This window comes from Procambarus clarkii, unplaced genomic scaffold (genome assembly GCF_040958095.1).
Source record: "Procambarus clarkii isolate CNS0578487 unplaced genomic scaffold, FALCON_Pclarkii_2.0 HiC_scaffold_315, whole genome shotgun sequence".
NCBI lineage: Eukaryota > Metazoa > Arthropoda > Malacostraca > Decapoda > Cambaridae > Procambarus > Procambarus clarkii.
Window position 1 is genome coordinate 46140 of NW_027189348.1, and position 7333 is coordinate 53472.

Consider the following 7333-nt stretch of genomic DNA (forward strand, 5'->3'; position numbering starts at 1 on the left):
GAATCCTCGGAAGCAGTCCCTGAGGAGTTTGTAGACAGCGTGACGCAGGTGGTGATGGAGGCGCCGGTGTTGCTGCTGTCGTCCAAGATGGTGATAGACGAGTCTACGCTGGTCCGCCTACTGCTGGAGTCGGCCTCCGACCTCTTCACGCGCCACCCTCTTGTCCACGGCTCCTTCAGTCGTCTGCCCCACCTCCAGGCTGACATTCTGGCCTGGAAAAACACTCGCAGGGCTCTGCCACAATGAGTGTACATTTACGACAACCACAATATGATGTCGTAAATAGCAACAGAGATAGCTGCAAGAAATTTGATTAAGACCAAACCACACGGATGGAGAAGCGCCTCCAACATTGCCGCTTCTGCATCGTGTGAGTTAAGGTTTCGTCATCATTATATGTTATATACTCACGCATTTTTTATACTGTAAATTTAATGACTTTAATCAATAAAACATGAAATGGACAACCCACAGATTACCTTATTTAACATATTTAACACAAACTTATGAATATTCAAGTGAAGAAATGTGCAAAATGGAGAAGTATGATTGTTGATTTATGAAACTTGTGTCGTTGAATTGCTTCAAACGCAGGATAGACATAATTTCTTCCCAAATAGATGTAATTTGGAATTCCTACTTAATTGACCTAAACCAAAGCATTGTTCTGCATGTTGTTACAAAACTGTTAGAACTCAGATCCCTGATTGATTGGTAGAGATTAACCCACACAAAAGGTGGCACGGGAATTAATAACCCGTTTGGGTAGGTAGGCTCTCTGAAGCCATTACCATTATCAATAGCTGATACTAATGTCAATATCAATTGCTTATACTGGAGAGCTGTAGATGGATGGGATCTTCATGGTCGCTTGCAATTTATGGCCCGCAGGATGCAGTTTTGTGCAAAGCAACGCTTTTTATCTGAACAGAGGAATCTCGGTTGCTCTGTTCATTATTTCATGGGGTGGCCGTGGACATATAAAACAAATACCTTTGTTTTGCAGATATTTGTTGAAATTGAATATTTATTGATGCAGTTTGAACTGCAGAAAGCCTATTGCCCAATACGAGGCACCTCCTATTTTTAACCACCCAATCCCACTCATATACATTTCCAATCCATGTTTGAAACAATCGAGGGTAACCTCAACCAAGTTACGCGGTAATTTTAGATGAAGAGTCCCAAAAACGTGACAGAAATAGTAGAAGTTTATTTCTTAGACTTCTACTGTTAGTGTAATATACCCTAAGTGAATTGTTATTTTGAGGTATCATCACCAGTATCACCTACATTTTCCTTGATCATTTTGCCAATTTCTTTCTCCCTCAAACACACTTTTATTACCTCCTTCCTCCAAATCAATTCCCATTCCACTATCTACAAACACCTCTATCCACTGGTTCCAACGAGTTCCCAACAGCAACAACCCCAGCCCTCGATAGAGGGTCCTTCGATTGTTTCAAGCGTGGGTTGGGACATGTATATGAGATTGATTGATTGATAAAGATTAAGCAAACCAAGAGGTGGCACGGGCATGAATAGCCCGTAAGTGGTACAATTTTTTTTGGTTTTCCAGTGTTCCGAGGTTGCATTTAACCATCAAGCTGTTATCGTGGGGGAAGATACTGCTTCATAGTCATTATGAGGGTGTCCAGCTGCTGGACACCTTTGTTGACCAGGAGAGTGGCTGTGTTGATGGCTTCAGGGTGGCCACTGCATGATTCAGGAACTCTTAAAGCTCTTCTAAGGTCACTGGTTGCTTCACATTCCAGAAGATAGTGAAGTAATGGCTTTTCTGTGACAGTTTGGCAGAAGATGCACTCTCTCTGTCGGGGTTTACCAATCTCCCAGTTGCATCTGTAACCTAGACGTAGTCTATATAGCCTAACTGCTATTTCCCTGTGGATTCCTTTTGGGATATTTAACCTTTCTAATTTGGTTGCCTGAAGATACCATGTTGCAGATGGCGAACCTTCAGCTATTCTCTGGTGTAGGTAGGCTTTGTTGAGATGTGAGAGTTTTTTGGTGATGATGTTTTTTATGTTCTCTAGGCTGGGTTGAATTGTTTTATGTATCACTGGATGACGAGTTGCCAATTTAGCAATTTCATCAGCTTTTTCATTTAATGGGATTCCAATATGGGATGGGATCCAGTTTAAAGTTATGTTGAGGCCTTTGCCTTTAGCGACTGCTCCTTGATACAAAATGGTGGTAATTATTTCCACATTATCTTTCCACTGTTTTTGTCTGTGTTTTGTCTTTTGAGTCTGTGTGTATGATTGCATTTTGAGTGTTTATTGCAATCACATATGCGAATGCCTGTTGTATGGCAAACAGCTCAGTTTGGGTTGATGATACTAGTCCTCCCAGTCTCCAATATGCCTGAACGCTGGTCGTGCAAAGAGCAGCGCCAGCACTCTCATTTTCTGTGTCCACCGATCCGTCTGTGAAGATGTGGGTGGCTCCTGCTACTGCTATGCTATACATTTGCTCTTCTATTATGCGCCTTAGGATTGTCGGATCATAGGCAGCCTTTTTCATTGGGAGACTTTCTATTACTATTTTGAAAGTAGGCTCTTCCCACGGCGCAGAAGGAGTGTAATTTGGGTGTGGATGATCACCCTCTCTATCAGGAATCATGTTTTTTAAATGTAGTCTGTTTAGGACTTTTCCTGCTCTTGCAACCCAAGAGTTTCCATTGTTTTGGCCTAGTCCAACCACCAGAGCCTGCCGTACTGGGATTGGATCAGAAGAAATAATTATCTTACTGATAATTGTAGCTGTCCTTTGTGATATTCTTTCTTGTAGAGAGGGCAAACCCGTCTCCAGTCTAAGAGTTTCAAGCCTGGTCCACATGGCGGCTCCCAGTGCAGCTCTCATAGCATTGTTTTGGGCAACTTCAAGCTTTTTCCACTGTTGGTGTGATAGATTTGTGAGTGCGGGTGCGGCATAATCGATCACTGATCTGACTGCCTGTACATAGTATGTGAGAAGGACTTGCAGATTGGCTCCTCCAGAAAGGGAGGTTAGCGACCTGAGGATTGCCGTCCGGGCCGCAGTTCGCTCTCTCAAGTATGTGACCTCAGCATTAAAATTCATGTGTGTGTCCAGGATGATTCCTAGATACTGATAGGTGTCGACCCATTCTATTGGTTGACCCTGTACTGTGAGTTGGATGTTGGGCTTCGCTATTTTTATGGGCATGGCCTTTGACTTTGAGGGGTTGAGTTTGATCCCAATCTGTTTTGCCTCTTTACTGATGCAGTCTAAGCATTTGGGTGCAAGGCGCGCCGCATCCCTTCCTTTTATGATGATGACAAAGTCGTCTGCGTAGTTTAGCAGCCTGCAGTGATGTGGGAGTTTCAACCTCATTATTCTTTCCATTAAACAGTTGAAGAGAAGAGGGCTGAGAATACCTCCTTGCGGTGTACCATTTTCATGTCTTTTGTACTCAGAGACTGTGCCATGAAGTTTTACTCTTGCTTCTCTGTTTATGAGACAGTTTTTGGTCCAGGAGAGCAGGTTGCCTCTGACCTCTTTGTCAATGAGGCAGCAGAGAATAGCTGGGGCGCTAGCCAGTTCAAAGGCTTTTTCGAGGTCCAGGAATATCAGAATTCCTGGTCTGTCATTCAAGTGGGCTAACAGAGTTGTAATACATTCCACTGTGCCAATCCCTCTTCTATAGGCATACATGTCATGGTGCAGTTTAGGCATTTTCCACTCCAGTCTGTAGAGTGCCATTCTGTCAGCCGTCTTGGCTGCACAGCTTTGGAGAGAGATGGGCCTGGGATTAGCTGGATCTTTGGGTTTTGGGATCGGCACTATGTCTGCTCTATTCCAAGCAGAAGGTCTAGTTTGAGAAGTCCAGGCTAAATTAATTAACCTTAGGTATGCAGCGTCTCCCTCTGGGCCGAGGGTTCTAATCGTTTTATAGGTTATTTTGTCGGCTCCAGGGGATGTATCCTTGGAGTTTTTCTTAGCCCGATTGAGCTCATCCAGTGTGAAGGGGGCATTAGTCTCAGAGACTTCTTCACATGCTGTAAGGATTCTGTGCCACCTTTCTTCCTCTAGTCCGGTCTGTACTGCTAATACATCTGGTGGAAGTTGATTGCTGGCTGCTCTCTCTGCAAACCTGGTTGCCAGTACTTCGGCTTCCTGTTGAGGATCTTTGGGGTGTGGAGCTTTAGGTGTTTTATGCCCTTTGGCCCGGTGAATTTGCTGCCAAAAATCCCCGAGAGAGGTGTGTTCATTCAGGTGTGAACACCATTCTAGCCACTTTTGTTCTTTTATTTGTCTGGTCTCTCGATGTACATGTTCCTTGACCTCACAAAGTAAGATCCTGTTGCGGTCACTTGGCTGCTTTTTGTATAGCTTTCTTGTTCTATTGAGTCTATGGTTGAGTTCTTTGACACGTTCGCAATAGTACCAATGATCTTTATGGTGTCCGGTGGACTGTTTTTTCAGTGGGATTGAGTGGTTGGCTGCACTTTGAATCGCTTTGACAAATTCTTGTTCTGCCTGATTAATGTCTTCGAGAAGATCATAGTTTCATAGTTTCACTCTGAAATGAGGTTTTGAAATCGGTCCCAGTTTGCTAAAGCAAAGTTCCAGGCTTCAGATGGAGGCGGTGGTGGGGTGGGTAGGTCTAACTGAAGATCAATTTGGACCCCATAGTGGTCGCTTGTGAGTGTGGGCTCAACTGACCATGTTGCTGCATCTCTTAGGGAGGCTGAAACGAAGGTTAGGTCTAATCTGCCTCCTTGGATGTGGGTAGGTTCATTCTTGTTTAGGATTTGTATTTCTGGAAGCTGGTCCAGTAGATGTGTATTGTGTATGCCGGCTTCATTTGTTTTGTTCGAGCCCAGTGCTAATCGATGATGGGCATTAAAATCTCCACAAATGATTGTGTTTGTTGTTGTTGCGTGTCCAAATAACACATAGAGATCCATTTCGGCTTGTGGAGACCTGTACACATTGAACACTTCAAGTTTGTCGTGTCTTAGCTCAATGGTGACTCCCATTACCTGTGTCCCTGCTCCACAATTGGGTGGGCTGGTTATGGATTTGGAGATCAGGTCACATTTTACGTAGATTGCACATCCCCTGGATTGCCCATTGATCCATGGAAGGAAGAAGCCTCGATAGCCTGAGATTTTAGGTTCTAATCCGGCTCGAAGCAAGCTCTCCTGTAGTATCAGGATGTCTATGCCTTTGGTTGCTGCTATGCATTGCAAGTGTTGCAATTTAGTGCGCAGTCCTTGCGCATTCCATTGCAGGATCTTTAGAATTCTAGGTTCTTGGAATGTGCTGATAATTCCGTGGTATCCATGGAGTCTGATGAACACGCCATGGAAGTTGCAATTGGTGTATAGGTTCTTAGTGGACCTGAAATTGCCTCATCAATGTCGCTTTCCGACGACCTGGACTCTATCTGCTTTTTATGGGGGTGCCTCTTGCCCTGCTGTCTTGACGGTGTGGATATTACATCTTCGAATTTTTTGAGCTTGTGCTCAATTGTCTTCCGAGTCTCTGTGGTTTGCTTGATTCCATGTGAAGACAGCAGACTTTCGATTAACTCAGTTACCAAAGTTTTGAGCATTGGCCAGAGAGCGTTCAGTTCAGTGGGAGCACTATTTAATGTTGTGCAGGTTGAGGGCCTAGTGGCTTTTAGACCCTTCTCGGTGGTAACTTTGGCACTGGAATTGCTACTCCTATTGGCCCCAGTGTGCTTGCTGGATGAAATGGGAGGCCGACTGCTTTGAACATGAGTCTTGTGTCCTTCATCTTTCTTTTTGTCCTGTACTGTCTTCTCACCCTTCACCATGGCCGATGGTGAAGGGCCGTGTACCCCCTCTTCCTGAATGGGTAGACCCCACGCGGTTTTAGTGGGCATGGGAGCTGGTATTCGTTTTGGTGGGGGTTTCGGCTCCGCTGTTGGCGTGGTGGGGCTCGTTTGAAGCCTTTTGAGCCTTTCAGGGCATTTCAAGTTCCAGGCATGATGTGCCTTGGAACAATTTGGGCATTTTGCCTGAACAGGGTGGTTTGCCTTGAATTTATCAATACATGTTTTTGTATCATGGGGCTGGCTGCAGACTCCGCACCTCACTGGGCGTTGGCAGCCATCTTTGTGATGCCCAAATCTCTGACATCTAAAGCATCTTAGGGGTTCTGGGGTGTAAGGCCTGTGTTGGAACACCCCCCAGATTCCAAAGTCAAGTTTTTCCGGGATCCGTCCTCTTACTGTGAGAAGGACTTGTCGAGTTTCTTGTTTTGTTCGTACTTGGCATCTCTCTGCTGACACCACATAGTTCAGCTTTTCGAGATGGCCAAGGGCCATATGCAAGGGATAGTGGAGGACAATGACTACTTATTTTATCCTCTGGTTTCAGTTCCTCACATTTTGCGTAATTTTTTAGAATCGTAGCGGCGGACTCGTCTTTTGGCCTCAGAATGTATTCTCCTTTGAGATTAGGTTTTGCCCTGACCTGGAGCTGGGGGTACTCTTTTTCCAGGTCCACTACAGTAGCGTAGGAAGACTTACCTTCCGTGTGCTGCACTTTGAAGCCCGGAAACGTAGATCTAGTCTGAGGCGCTGGGAGAGCTGGAGAGATTAATGGCGATGGGTCGTCATGGAGTGGCTTGTCCTGTTAGCCTTATTCACGTGATGCATCTCGCCGTCACTTTCGGAACTGGTATCCATTATCGATGGTCTTTTCCTACTCTGAGCAGCATTGCTGGATCGATTATAAGTCAATTGGAATTCCTTGATGAAATTTCAAATGATCACTTGTGGAGTGGTCTGGTGAGTGAAGGACGTGACGTCTGGTGTACAACTACACAACTCATGTATATGAGTGGGATTGGGTGGTTATAAAGAGCAGCTGCCTCGTATAGGCCAATAGCAGCTGCCTCGTATGGGCCAATAGCCGCTGCCTCGTATGGGTCACTAGCAGCTGCCCACCTCAACCAAGTTAAGCTGTAATTTTAAAAGAAGAGTCCCAAAAACGTGACAGAAATATTTTGACCTACATATCACACACAAGAAATCGTCGTCCCTTCACTTTCTAGTGTGTGGTCTGGTGGTCGATTGGTTAAGGGATCCTGTACTCAAGCAGAGTGCTCCTAGCAGTAAGGGTTCGAGTCACTTCTGGGGTGTGAGTTTTCAGTTGCATATAGTCCTGGGACCATTCAAATTAAAGTCACCAATGACATAAATACTGTTAGATCTAGATGCTCTAGATATTTCATCCCATAGATGCTTTGCTTCCATTCTGTCTAAATTTGGTGGCCCATGTATAACTCCTAATATACTAATATTTGCTTTTTCGTT